The sequence below is a fragment of the Canis aureus genome, chromosome 17 (assembly GCF_053574225.1).
Source record: "Canis aureus isolate CA01 chromosome 17, VMU_Caureus_v.1.0, whole genome shotgun sequence".
NCBI lineage: Eukaryota > Metazoa > Chordata > Mammalia > Carnivora > Canidae > Canis > Canis aureus.
Window position 1 is genome coordinate 42,717,766 of NC_135627.1, and position 15,757 is coordinate 42,733,522.

The 15,757-nt window shown below is 33.5% G+C and overlaps 1 protein-coding gene across 2 annotated transcripts in view; it reads right to left on the reverse strand.

The window, feature by feature from the left end:
* Positions 1-317: 317 nt before the first annotated feature.
* Positions 318-15,757, reverse strand: part of LOC144287938 (uncharacterized) — a 388,349-nt gene continuing 372,909 nt past the window's right edge. The window contains exon 6 of one of the 2 annotated variants that reach the window (XM_077855439.1): positions 318-386. The gene's annotated coding sequence lies outside the window, so the exon portion shown is untranslated. Of the gene's footprint in view, positions 397-15,757 lie in introns of both variants that reach the window. The other variant, XM_077855437.1, reaches the window with a different exon arrangement.

The following is a 15,757-nucleotide window of genomic DNA, read 5'->3' on the forward strand; positions in this document are numbered from 1 at the left end:
GCACTTCATATAAGGGTACCTGGGTGGCTCAGTAGTTAAGCATTGGACTCTTGATTTTGGCTCAGGTCATGATCTCAAGTCAGCCCACATCAGGGTCCGTGCTCAGTGCAGAGTCTGCTGTCCCTTTCCCTCACTCCACTTGGTCTCTCTCTCTTTCTCTCTCTCTCTCTCTCTCTCTCTCCATCCCTCTCATAAATAAATTAATTAAAACTTTTTTTTAAAAAAGAACTTCAGGGGATCCCTGGGTGGCTCAGTGGTTTGGCACCTGCCTTTGGCGCAGGGCGCGATCCTGGAGTCCCGGATCGAGTCCCATGTCAGGCTCCCGGCATGGAGCCTGCTTCTCCCTCCTCCTGTGTCTCTGCCTCTCTCTCTCTCTCTCTCTCTCTCTCTGTGTGACTATCATAAATAAATAAAAATTAAAAAAAAAAAGAAAAATTAGATCTGGGGATCCCTGGGTGGCGCAGCGGTTTGGCCCTGCCTTTGGCCCAGGGCGCGATCCTGGAGTTCCGGGATCGAGTCCCATGTCAGGCTCCCAGCATGGAGCCTGCTTCTCCCTCCTCCTGTGCCTCTGCCTGTCTCTCTCTCTGTGTCTATAAATAAATAAATAAATAAATAAATAAATAAATAAATAAATAAATCTATCTTAAAAAAATAAAAAGCACTTCATATAGTTGTATTTACCTCTAAATTAGGTTGACCCATAACCCTTACACGACTAGCACTCTAACTGATATAGATGTAACATAGTTGTCTGAGAGTATGCCATTCCCGGAATAAAATAGGGCAGTAAGAACAACTGCCAAAAATATATGCATATATTTGTTCACTCTTTGACCCAATTTCTGTGGAAACTCAAGCCTTACTTAAATTTCACACAAGTAATACTGAGATTTAATATTTTAATAAAGCACATTTTGAGGACTAGTATTAACATTACTCTTTATACCCCTGCCCTCTGCTTCTTCTACTACTCCAAATGATTAGTAGCTCTCATATTCTAGCTGACACCCAAGCAGCATTTAACATCCCCTATGCCCTTCAAAAATACTCTGTAATTAAAGTCCATTATAGGTAAGGATTATTGATGTCTGTTGTGCTTGTGGATTCCACTGGTGTTGCAATGGTCATTACCACTTATGCTATTGACTGGTTTTATCACAGCAGCTTGCCTCTTAAGATATTTTCTTTCTGTTATTCTAGTAAGTCTCCCTTGCCATTGCAATATTTATTTAAGCACAAATGTATATAATAAAGGGAAATACTTGTAATGGGGAGAGGGAGGAAGAGAATTAAAGGAAGCTAAGTGACAGCTTATTTTCTGTTTATACAATGAGAAGAGATAAGTCTGCTATAAAATAAATTCATACTTTTCTTAAAAATTAGAATTATATCTAATTGTTTCCAGGTTGTATGCTGTGGATTCAGTCTTCCCTGTTGGACCTACATGATGTCTTTCAAGATGCTAACGAATTTGAATTCAATAAACCTACAAGACGTCAGACAATACCTAAAATGAAAACAGACTCTGTTTAACAGAATTGAATGGGAGAGAATAAAAAAAAAAACACTTGGTCTGTACACTGTATGCAATAGTGAAGTTGTTGGAATTTAGGAACAGGATTGTATTCCCAGGGCAAAAGGAAAGTGGATCTACATATCTGCACAGGAGAAAGTCTTATGATGGGGACTGGCAAATCAGAATAAAAGAAAGGAAGAATTTAGCAAGGTGAGGATACAATTAGATCTAGCAAAATAGATACACTCTGCCTTCTACTTAATGTAATGCTTCCTCTAACCCTTTGGAATTTATGTAAATGTCCAAACCCAGAAAATGCAAAATGACTGAAATTACTGTAAAAGTTAGGGCATAGGAAGATTAGTGGTAGTTTTTTTTCAGAACAAGTACCAATTGGTTCACTGATGAAGAGTGATTCAAAAAGATTCAGTAGAACAAACATGAGGTGTGCCTAATGCTGTGGTTAGTTAGGCATCCTATTCAGGTCATGATCTCAGGGTCTGTGCTCCATGTGGAATCTGTTTGAGATTCTCTCTCTTTAGCTCTTCCTCTGCCCCTCCTGCTCCTGCACACAGCACACACTCTCTAAAATAAATGCATCTTTAAAAACAACAAAAAAGACAACAAACACAAAAGAGATACATAGCAAAGTCACTTCAAGAGGGCCAGCTTTGGAAAAAGTGACATAAAGGAAAATGACCCTGTCATAATTTTAAGCAATGAATATTTTAATAACCAACAATTTTCTGATTTTGTCATTTCTCCACAATATTTGATCAACCTTTCTTCTTTAAAGAGTCTCTCCTCTTGTTTTACATAATAATAATCTCTACTAGTTTTTCTGCCTAGTTATTTCTCCTCAATATCAATAGCAGAAGAAGCATTTAAATCCCTGGATTTAATAATAGATGAACAAGAAAGGCATGGTAGCTACTTTTTGGCTCCTGGCAGCAGAAAGTATAGGGAGCACCCATCCTGCAGAAAATCTGTTGAACAAACTGAACCAACTCATTTTCCTCACCTCTGTCAACAACACACATATTGGTATTCTTTAACATTTGTCTATATCCTTCTTATTTTTTATAATTTCACTGGACAATTGTATCAACTCCTTTAGTTTCAATTAACCTTTCTATTATAGTAACTTCCAAATCTGTCTCACTAGCATAGATGGCATTCCTTTTATTCATATTCATTCATCCAAATGATAATAGATACTGCCAATCAGATGTTATTCTTGAAGCTGATTTTTTTTAAAGATTTTATTTATTTATCCATGAGAGACACAGAGAGAGAGGCAGAGACATAGGCAGAGGGAGAGCCCAATGTGGGACTCGATCCCAGAACTCCAGGATCATGCCCTGAGCGTAAGACATATGCTCAACCGCTGAGCCACCCAAGTGTCGCTTGAAGCTGATATTAAACATGCCTAACATTCAGCATGTCAATTTCTCCTGAGAAGAGTATAATAAAGATGCTAAAATGCTAAGGATAATTGAAACTACTGTCATTGGATTATTAGAATTTTTTGAAGAAGAAAGTGTTTGCATTCATTTTACATTCACTTAAACTATTCATGCATTCACATATGCTAATTGATTGTTTGCTATGGGCCAGGTAATCATTTAAGTAGGGACAGAGATGCAGAATAGGCACAAAGTCTTTATTTCATGGAACTTATAACCCTATCAGCAAGAGAGAAAAAGTTCATAGGAACAAATAAGCATGGAACCAATTGTGAGACAATTAAAATTTCTAAGAATTAATGATAAAGTGTGTTAAGGATAGAGAGTGATGGGACAAGGATATTTTATGTGCAAACATAAAAAAAAAAAAAGGTTTCTCTGACATGGCATTTGAAGATAACTGAGTATGAAAGGAAGCCACATCAAGTTTGATGGAGTGAGTAATGTTTTCCTAAGCAAGTACATTTTTCAACTTAAAAGTAAAAGTACTTTGCTGTTTAGTTATTTTTAATTCATACTAAGAAGTACTGGGCATGAGTGTTTTCTTCTGATGATGTAAACCCTGCATTTAATGCAAAGTAGACACTGGTTCAAAATGAAATTATGTGGGACGCCTGGGTGGCTCAGTAGTTGAGCATCTGCCTTCAGCACAGGTCATGATCCCAATGTCCTAGGATGGAGTTCTGCATCAGCCTCCCCATAGGGAGCCTGCTTCTCCCTCTGCCTATATCTCTGCCTCTCTCTTTGTGTCTTTCAGAAAGAAAGAAAGAAAGAAAGAAAGAAAGAAAGAAAGAAAGAAAGAAAGAAAGAAAGGAAGGAGGAAGAAAGAAAGAAAAAGAAAGAAAGAAAGAAAGAAAGAAGAAAGAAAGAAAGGAAAGAAAGAAAGAAAGAAAGAAAGAAAGAAAGAAAGAAAATATTTAAAAAATGGAATTATGCTTACATGAAAAAGGTGAGATTTGAGACAATTACTGAATAATATCACTACAATGTCAATTAAATTGGTATTACCTTAGCTAAGTTAAATATTCACCTTAAAATAGCAGGGCTTATTTTTTAAAAAGCAATAAATATAGAGGAAAATAATTTATGGACTTGCAAAAGAATCAGGTTTTAATTCTGACATAATAATAGGAAAATCTATTTGTCATTTTTTAAAGTATCAGGTTGATGTCATTTATCTATTTTCTGCAAATATGTCATAGACAACTATATATTAATTGTCATATTTAATGCTATTAGTTAGAGAGATGATATGCAGGATAACTATTTTTATGTGAAAAAAATAACTATTTTCCTACGTCTAAGAAAAAAGAAAAACAATGTAGTGGATGATATGACAATCCAAGGAAAATTCTTTCATAGTTAAAAAATTTCAGAAAGTTTACCAAGACGGTCTCTAAAAGAATACAGTGAGGGTTTTCTTTTATGAAATAATAACAATCTTCAAATAAACAAGGAAGTTTCAGAATTTCAGGTATAAATGGATTATAAATTATACATGATATGAATTGATATTTATGATTTTTGTGTAAATCTTGAAAGAATAAAGCATTTTAATATTCTGTAATAAAGTCACGACATGTCTAGAGAATACTCTTGTCTTAAAATAATAAGTGTAAGGTGCCTGAATACCGCAGTTGGTTAAGCATCTGCCTTTGGCTCAGGTCATGGTCCTAGGATCCAGGGATAGAGCACCAAGTTGCGCTCCCTGATTAGTGGGGAGTCCGCTTCTCTCTCCTTCTGCCCCTCCTCATGCTTGTGCTCTCTCTCTCTCACTTTCTCAAATAAATAAATAAATAAAATAATAAGTGCAAACCATAATATTTTGCATAAGGGTATATTATGTTAATAGTGTATGAAATTGCTTTTTTATTCATATTATTTGCAATTTTTAGTAATCGTTTAATATAAATGAAATGTGGGTAGCAAGTGCCTTACAGGCAAAACTAAATATCCATGTCCCAACAGTTTTTATTAAAAATTTGCTAAGGAAGAGTCAATCTCTTTTTCTAAGTTAATATTTGATCTAGTCTTCTGTTTACAAATGAGTCAATATCACGCTCCTACTTTATCTTTAGTGCATTGCATTTAAAACATACCTCCTCTTCTTTGAAGATAGATAATGCAGATATGGATTTGACTTTGCAATATTTCTGAAATGCTTACTTTATTTATATTTGGCAGCAGTGTCTTTTAAAATGGTAGTATCATCTATAAAGTAAATATCACCATAAACCTAATTAGAATTAATAATGCATTTAAAATTTTAATTACACACTGCTCTCCTGTTAAAATTAAATATACTGTCATTTAAAATGTTAATAAGCTTTTGAGGAATCAAGACAATATGAAAATTAGTTCAGGCAGATTGGATAAAGTAGTTTTGGGGGACAGTATGTCTTTTACCAGGATTTGACCCTCTAAGTTATCATTGGTATAGCCTGTAACTAAGATGTATTTTTTCTCCATATTAATTTCCACTTATTCTATATTGCATTGAATTTATAAGAGTGTTGTATAATACAATAGAATTAAAAGGATATCATAATTTCCAAATTAACTTCTCAGAAATGGATGATAGATAAGGAAAAAAATTCTTACAGTTATAAATCTAATCTAAAATATTTAGATTCCAGTCAACACAAAGGAGCTATTTTTACTTTTTAAAGAATGCTATTTCATTGCATTTTCAGGGATTTTTGGTATGGAAATGAAAGAATGTGTGCCTTTTAAAAGAAAAATAATGTGTTGTTTTCTCCAAATATGTCATTATTTTATTATTATTTAGTATATAATACTTGATTTCCAAAAAATGTTTCAAGAAACTGTTAAAATAATGAAGCACATGCAAAATTTGAGTCAAATTACTGACTTTCAAACAAATGTGATGAGTTATATGACAAAAATATAAAAACGTGAACAAAATTTTACGTGTTTATTTTTAATACAAATCATCTCCAAACTGTAAATTCAACAATACTTGATATAGTTTTTTTTTTTTAAGATTTTACTTTATTTATTCATGAGAAACACAGAGAGGAGAGAGAGGGGCAGAGACACAGGCAGAGAGAGAAACAGGCTCCATGCAGGGAGCCCGACGTGGGACTCAATCCCAGCCCTGGGCTGAAGGCAGCACTAAACGCTGAGCCACTCCGGCTGCCCTTCACCTTGATACAGTTTTAATGCTGGCATTCAACTTATTTCACTTGGCGTTTATAAGTACATTGCTTAATTATCAGTTTCATGATCATAATGTGAATTTAATTCCTTAAAATTAAGAATTAGAACTCAGGGCAGCCCGGGTGGTTCAGAGGTTTGGCACAGACTTCAGTCCAGGGCCTGATCCTGGAGACCTGGGATCGAGTCCCACCTCGGGCTCCCTGCATGGAGCCTGCTTCTCCCTCTGCCTGTGTCTCTGCCTCTCTCTCTCTCTGTGTTTTCCTCATGAATAAATAAATAAATAAAATATTAAAAAAAAGAATTAAAACTCAGTGCACACAGTTCACATTATACTACCTCCTTATAGTGTATCCCAATTATAATAGACTTGAGTAAAACAAATATCATGCCTACAAGATGTACAGTTACAGATTTATCTGGCAACTTTTACACTATTCAGGAGCATATCGTTTTGTCACATGTCACTAAATGTCAATGACTTTCAACAAAATTAGATGTCCTTGTTGAGACTTCAATCCTCTCCCAATAGAGAGGTTTGTTTCTCTAGTGTTTCTTGGTGATTCCTTGGCTACTTATTTTTGTCTGTGGATTGCCATGGTGAAGCCAAGGGACCTTGGAGGGAAATTGGAAAGTTAATTGAAAAAGAAAAGGAAATTTTTTTCATAACATCTGCCAAACGGTACTCTTTCAGTCCAATATTGAAACATGACACAGCCTATTCAAAAGTTAATGCAAGATATCAAAATCCATTAAATATCCTAAGAATATAAAATACTCCAAATTAGTTTCCATTACTCGTAAAATTCTAGTGTCCACGACCACTGAAGTAATAATGTCTGACCACTGTTTTGTAATCAAGCTGTGATTTCTATTGCAATAGCATGGAAAATTTAGCAGAGCTCCCAAAAAATATGCTAGGGAGAAGAAGGGAAGGAGAAGGGAAAAGAAGAGGCGGGAAAAATAATATAATTTTTGAAATATTTATCATTACTTAGCAATGTTTATATATCTGAATTTGAAATCCATCAATGATAAAACTCTAAAAACATAATTTTGATGGTGTTTTAACATGTTTGGATGTGTCTAAATAATATTGCCAATAATTTCTAGCATTATAGGTCTTATTATTTAACTGTTGACTTCCTGAATTTCTATTGAATAAAACTGAATATTTTTAAAAATATGTCTTCTATTGTTTGAGTACATAATTCCCCAAATCATCCTTTTTAATCATCTGGGATGCCATATTCCCACCTCTTCATATAGCACAACTTTTCTTAGCTTCATCTAAGCATGTTGTTGTTGTTGTTGTTGTTGTTGTTGTTGTTATTACACAGGCATACTCAAACTGAAAGTTATGTAGATTCTATGCCTGCCAATGAATACATGGGGCAGTAAGTACTGGTTCCCTCTTATTCTCTTCTTACTACTTTTAATAAGAATCAATCAAGTGTTAACTTGAAAGTCTGGTCTATTTAATGAGTCTCTGGTTACTGCAACAGGTCATGATGTAGCTTCATGGTCATAAATCTCCAGCATTTACCATATTTCCTGGAACATGATAGTTATTCAATGAAAACTTGACCGAATGAATGAATAGGAACAAATGAATGAATGAATGAATGAATGAATGGTGTGACTATGCTAGATATATCCAAGATTTTCTTTTCCCCTCTTTTATATTAGCATGTCCTTAGAAAATAATTTTTGTTTTGTGTAATTTGAGGAATCTTATAATTAAAGGACCTTCGTATAAATATAAGTATATAGCTAAGATTTTAATAACAACTTTTTTTCCTTCTTAATAAGGACTTTACATTTCAAGGGGAAAAAATAAATGATACTTTACTTGCTTTATCCTGGACTATTTCTACTACTAACAAAAATTTCTCTGAATGGATGGAGCAACAAATGGTAACATGCAAAAACATGTTGCATGTTACCTTATGCAACATCAGGTATTATTCATACCAAATAACAAGTTAAGTTTATACTTTACAATCATATATTACTTTATCAGCAAAAAAGAAAAATCAATCTTTATTTTGGGGAAAGTAAACAAAATGAAAAATCAATATTATCTGAATAAAAACTACCAGCTTAGGAAGGACAGCATCTTCTTGGAAAGAAAGATCTTCATTAGTTTTAGTTCAAATTAACAAAAATCAAGATTTCTAAAAACACTATAGAAATATAAGTGTTTTCTTTGGAAGCAGTTTCTTCCCTGTGTGCATGATGTAAACAAATAGAAAAAGAAAATTAGCAAAGGATTAATTTCTTTTATGTAACATTCCCATGTGAATTATATAGCACATTGGAAACTCAAATTAAGGCTTTTTATTTCTAGAAGGAAAGAACTGTGAAAAAAATGATAGCATTTGGATCCTGCAGATTCTTCCAGACAAACTCCCTCTAGCATCCCAGTAGTCTTTCTGAGATTTCATAACTTTTGTTTGACCGTAATATAAGTGTAATGGAACCAGCATCAAAGTCCAAAACGTAACACTGACCTACATAATATCTACATTTGCAAATATGTATTTCACTATTTGTTTCACTTCCAAATTCTCAAGGACAAATTTTTTAATTTGTTCATTTAAAATTTGTATAGTATTTTATACTTTTGAATTAATTTATTCAAATTCCCATCATTACTAACAAATTAAGTAGAAATAGATTTTGAAGTGGTCCTTCTCATGTCCATGTCTCCGATTCTAAATGAATTCTAAATAGCAAAACTGTAAACCTTAATAATGTATAAGTTAAAGTGATATTCTGTATTAGAATTCATATCTACTCTTATTTATTACACCATACAAATAAGAATAAACTATGATTTTTAACCATATTAACAAGGTAAAACTTTGGTACTGCTCACTCAATCTAGATATATTTGGTAATTTCAGAGAGTGAGAGAAAAAGGAAGAGAAACTGATAGAGAGGTATGAGAAATAGAGAAACCCAATAATGGATCTAACATCCATGGGAAAATTCTTTTTAAAAAGTAATTATTAGTTTGCAAGACACAGAACCATAATTTTCACTTTTTTTTTTTTTTTTTTTAAGAGGGAGAGAGAGAGTAAGAGAGAGTGTAGGAGGGGTGTAGAGAGAGGAAGAGAGAAAATCTCTGGTAAGTTCCATGGGCAGCCGCATGGAGCCCAATGTGGGAATCAGTCTCACAGCCCTGAGATCATGACCTGAGCTGAAATTAAGAGTCGGGGCATATTTAGCCAACTGAGCCACTCAGGCATCCTTGGAAACATAATTATTAAAGTAAAAATAAAACTGTGGGTTATATAAAAGGATAAAAGAGGAATCCCTTGGAGATAGAAGGAAATAGTTCACTCTGAGCTAAAAAGTCGCTGTGAAACTTTTTTTTGTTTCTCTCCACCTCTCATTTCTGTCCTTAGTTGCTTGTCCATTTCCAAGTGCCAATATTTAATCTTTCTTCCTCTAGAAACTGAAGTCTTTTTTCATTTGGTGGCTTAAACCAAAGTCATATGATCATGCCTAACTGGCAATCTCAGTCCATAGAATTTAGTTATCCATTTGTTTATTTAGCTCAGTGCTGCAGAGTTAATTGTCTTTGTGCACACGTTCAAAACTTTTATGATACTGAATTTTATTGTTCTAAACTGCATCACATATTCAAACAACTTTCCATGAGGAGTAGGAGTCAAAGCTTTTTCAGATCTCCTATTCTAAGACTGTGGGTAAGGCTTGTTATATAAGAAAAAAAAATGTGTCTGAGTGAACAAAATTTTTAACACCTCTAGTATCTTAAAATCTCTTAGGTTGGCTTGAAGTTATAAATTACTTTCACTTCACAACTGGTATATAAAAACTTTTTTTGCAAGAGAAACAAAAGCAAAAATGAACTATTGGGACTTCATCAAGATAAAAAGCTTTTACACAGCAAAGGAAATAGTAAACAAAACTAAAAGGCAACCTACTTTGGGAGAAGATATTTGCAAATGTTTTATCAGATAAAGGGCTAGTATCCAAAATCTATAAAGAACTTATCAAACTCAACACCCGAAAAGCAAACAATCCAATCAAAAATAGGCAGAAGACATGAACGTAAATTTTTCCAAAAATGACATACAAATGGCCAACAGACCATTTGTATGAAAAACTGCTCAACATCACTCAGCATCAGGAAAATGTAATTCAAAATCACAATAAGATACCACTTCACACTTGGCTAAAATTAACAAGTCAGGAAGCAACAGATGTTGGCAAGGATGCAGAGAAAGGGGAACCCTTTTGTACCTCTTGTACTGTTGGTGGAAAGGCAAACCAGTGCAGCCACTCTGGAAAACAGTATGGAGGTTCCTCAAAAGGTTAAAAGTAGAGCTATCCTACAAGCCAGCAATTGTATTAGTAGATATTTATCCAAGGGATGCAAACGCAGTGATTCAAAGGGGCACATACACCCCAATGTTTATAGCAGCAATGTCCGTAAGAGCCAAAACATGGAAAGAGCCCAGATGTCCAGCACAGTTGAATGGATAAAGAACATGTGGTATCTACAATGGAATACTAGTCATCAAAAAGAATGAAATCTCACTGTTTACAACAATGTGGATAGAAGTAGAGGGTATTATGCTAAGCAAAATAAGTCAGAAAAAGACAAATATATGATTTCGCTCATATGCAGAATTTAAGAAACAAAACATATGAACATAGGGGAAGGAAAGGAAAAATAAAGATGAAAATAGAGAAAGAGGCAAACTATAAGAGACACTGAACTCTAGGAAACAAACAGTGCTGGAGGGGAGGTGGGTAGGCGCGGGGTAATGGGAGTGATACGCATTAAGGAGGGCAATTGATATAATGATAATATAATTATAATATAATATAATATAATATAATATAATATAATATAATATAATAATCAGTGTTATTCTCAACTGATGAATCACTAAATTCTAACTCCAGAACTAATAATACAGTATATATTAACTACATTTAATTTAAATAAAGAATTTTTTAAAAACCTGTTTTTTCCTCAATTGGTTAATCACATCAAAAATGAAGTATTTTGAAAAAGCCTATCAATATATCTGCTAAAGTATATGCTTGTATGCATTTACTAATTTTATATCATCTCCTATAAATTGTTTGTTAGTTTTATTTTAACTTCCTACCTAGACTATGATTCTCTAGTTTTCTCTAGTTCTAATTGGCAGCTGTAGAAAGAAATTAGCTCTGCTGTCCATTGACATAATCTCACCAAGAGAACTGCAGCAAAGATTAGGTTTTATAGTTTGCAAATAAGAAAACTGGAAACAGGAAAACAATTTTATATAAACAACTTACAGAGCATGAATATCACTTTGAAAAGTCTCAGATTTTTTTAAAGTATTACTCAAATTTTTCATAGGGATTGCTGAATTAATTGACCTGGAATAAGTAACTAATAACTAATTAATAGCAAATAATTACTAATAAGTAATAACTAATTGACCTGGTATTACAACTTCCAAACTTTTAAAATGCATAAATTAAATTATTATTTATTTCAAGAGATTACCACTTTATTAACTGTTTGATTTTCTTGTTTTGAAATGAGAAAATATAATATGTTCTATGGTATGATCTGCATGTTAGAGATAGAAGTCCCCTGTTTCTTCATACTATCAGAAACTATAATTCAAACATAGTTGCTGTAATTGAATAGGAGTTTTTTAAATTACCTGGACTAAATGGGCAAATTGTATCTTGTAAAAAGAAAAGCAAAATAAATATATAATATAGTAGGTTCACCAGCATGAAATAAGTGAGATTTAACATTGCATCAAATTTAGGTATTCATTGACCTTCTGTTTAGCTTAGTTTTCAGCATGACTATGTATTCAATTAAATACGTTGAATGTACTGAACTACAATGAATATTTTTCATGATAATAAAAATCACAAATGAGAATTTACAGAACAATAGTGCCGAGAAATGGAATTGTGTCAATACAAGTAATTCGCATTAGCAGGTGAGTCTCCCCAGAGATTTACTACTTATTCTCCTCAGAGGATGAATTAAAAAGATTTAGTTACCTTCATCAGGAAGCTATAAACTCAAGGGAATAACTTTCATTATGAGCAAATGTTTGAAAATTTGTTATTCATTATTGAAAATTAAAGACTAAGTAGATTCATTAAGGACATTAATTACATAGACAATTAGCTGTTGTTTTGGAATTGCTTAAGATGGTTTCAATAAAATAATTTTAATGAGTATGTGGATGTTGCTGCACTTCTAAACATAATAGGCTAGCATGGTCATTTATTGAATATTAGAGGAAATATATGAAGCTAAAAGAAATACCTAATTGATATGGGAATTATGTATCTTAAAAATTACTTTTAATCCAAATGTGGATGTTGACATTGAAATATATGATGTTAGTGTGGTCATTAATAGTGGAGGAAGTTTATGATGCTAAAATGAAACATTCATTGGAGTATCTGGAACTATTTGGAATTATTGCTTCAAAATATTTGAATAATTATGGAGGTCAATTTCTAATCTATACTTTAAAATGTATTGAGAAATTTACTTGTTTGACAAACAGACTATACCCAGTGAAGTAACTGCCTTTTATTTTAAAAGGAATGTTTTTCACTTACTACACTTGCCTGGGAGATATGAAACCTGACTGCTGCTGTATTTCATCACAACTAATCTTCTCTAACTAGCTGGAGCATATACAGAGCATTCCCATCCCATAAACAATGGGATGCTCTTAACCTTCCATGCATAAGTCTATGGATTCATCTTCATCAATGCAGTGTTCCAGTTTTAAATCCACAAAGAGCAAACTACCACAAACTCCACCTTAAAACACTTGATCATTAGAGAGCAACAGTGACTTTTTCCTCCAGCATGATTTATCTTTCTTGGATTTGTGTTAGACTCAGTATTCTATGTAGCAGAGTTTGTCTTCCTCTTTGGCAGCATGTCCATTTTTTCCTGTGTTATTATTTTCACATTTCACGTGTATAAGACTGTGGCTAAGTGATTTTACTATTCTGGCATATAGGCACTGGAACAGCTATTCCTTTAGGAACTATGTAAGGTGATAAAGACAGATGAGAGATATATAGACAAACCTAGTATTTCCTGGTTCATTGGCTATGTGATGTCAAGAATTCTGCTGCTTGAGAATGAAGGCATATGATTTAAAATATGCTTCTTTTTTGTTTTCTGCATAACAAGCTGAAGTTATAAAATATTATAAATGCTTCCTAATACTTGCATGTATACATAGTAACACCTGAGATTAAGTAAAGATTTGCATTATATGATCTTCAAATAGGGTAGTTAATAGATAATGTTTTAAAATATACAGTTTGATATGCGCATCTACATATACATAAAAATGGGGGCTATAATATAAAATTCACTGGTAGAAAAGAGAAAAGTAAGGGATGTCTGGGTCACTCAGTGGTTGAGCATCTGCCCTTGGCTCAGGGTGTGATCCTGAAGTCCTGGAATGGAGTCTTGCATTGGGCTCCTCGTAGGGAGTCTGCCTCTCCCTCTGCCTATGTCTCTGCCTTTCTCTTTTTGTGTCCCTCATGAATGAATAAATAAATAAAATTTTAAAAAAAGAAAAAAGAGAGAGAAAAGAGAAAGGAAATATTCAATATTCAATCACAAAGTCATTTTCTTGAAAATTGATGTCTGAGAAATAAAAGTTTCTCTTTTTGTTATTGAGGTGAAAATAAATTTTTTGGAGCTTTTCTTTGGCCAAATACTATGGTAGCACACAAAGCCCAAGACTCATGCAGATCTACCCCCATTGGGCCACACAAACTCCTGGCCTCAGATGAATCCATTATTAAAACAGTGTCTTCCAAAACCTCCTTTTAAAATTAGACGTTAAGTTTGAGATAATTGTAGATTCACATTTGGTTTTAAGAAATAACACAGAGATTTCCCACATCTCCTTAATCCAGTTTTCCCCAATGGTAACATCTTGCAAAATTATGGTACGATATCACAGCAAGGATGCTGACATTGACACAGGCAATGCACACCAGTGTTCATCACTACAAGGATCATTTATCTGGAACACTGGCACTTTTATGGACGTTCCCACTTCCACTTTGCAAATATTTCAGTAATTGGGTCTCCAATAGACAATTTTTCTTTTCTGTGGGTCCAGTTGCTTCAGAATTATATAGATTACAAAACCTCAGAGACTTTTCCTCTTGTAAATGATTCCATCGCTTTGATTCTTACATTACAAACTGAATTAATTGATCGGAAGCTGTATTTTTTTTTAAAAAAGCTGTATTTTGTGATACAAAAATACAATGATGTTGGCAGAAATATGAGACAGGAAAATAAATCCAAATTCAGACTATGTGTCATTTCTAGTCGGGTCTGTCCAGCCCTCCTCATGATGAAAGAGCTGTAAGTAAATCTGAATGAAACATAGTTTAAATAAATTAGGCATTTTTCTCCCTCAGGTGAAAGAAAGCCAAGATTTTTAGAGAAGTCTTTTTGCTATAAAAATTGAGAGTCTCTATAAGATTACTTAGCCATCCTCTGCATGCAGTTTGCTGCCTCATGGTCTTAGGAAGGCTCTTACACTTCAACATTACATCTGTCATCCAGAACTGGAGAAGTTCAAAATGGTACATGCCAGTCACCTGTGTGGTATTTAAGAGAGGATTCTCAAAAGCCTCATCCAGTGAGTTTTACTTCTGTATCATTGGCATAACTGTGTCACCTAGCTATTCTTAGCTGCAAAGAAGCTGAGAGATCTGTTTTTTTTTTTTTTTTAAGCTGGATACATTGTTACCTTTCTAAAAATTAAAGGTTTTATTTTTCCCCTAGAGAAGGAAAAAATATATCTTAGGACATTATATGTGAAAACCACATGGGTCTAATGCATTCATCTGCCATTGCACATACATTAGTATATACCCTTATTTCATATCATTCACTCTTGTGGACAACCATTGTCACTTCCATGAATGTTTGTCAGAAATAGAAGGTGAATACCCTGACCTACCACAAAATGGTTCACTTCGTAGCCTTAAAGTTTTATAGCAGTAGTTATTTAAGTCAATAGCCAAGTGTGAAATTATTCCGAATGAGAACCAACCCCAACCACTACATCAAATGGCTTTGAAATTAGCTTTAGCTGCTAATTTTTGCAGATAACATTTCTAAATGAATCCATTTGAAAATTACAAAGCAAAAAAGCGCTTATATGCAAAACTTATACTGCAGTAATGTTATTTCAACAACTAAATTTGAATTATTTAACTAATGTCAAGCTGCTTACATACTTCCTCTGCTGTTGTATGTTAAAGAAGCTTATTTTCCATTTCTATACAAATTTGCAGCAGATATATTTTCTGTTGAGTTCAAACTATAGTTCCAGTGCTGCTTTTTTGAATTTATTTAAGTGTAAAGGAAATTTCCATATTTCAAAATCCATTTAACTTTACAATTGAAGATCTCCCACCTAACCTTCATTTGGGAGTGATTATTCTGCAATATAATGATATGCTAAAAGGCAAATACCAAGAGAAAAACCTAATAGAATACTATAAATGTCTTCCAAGTGTTGCATATGCTCCA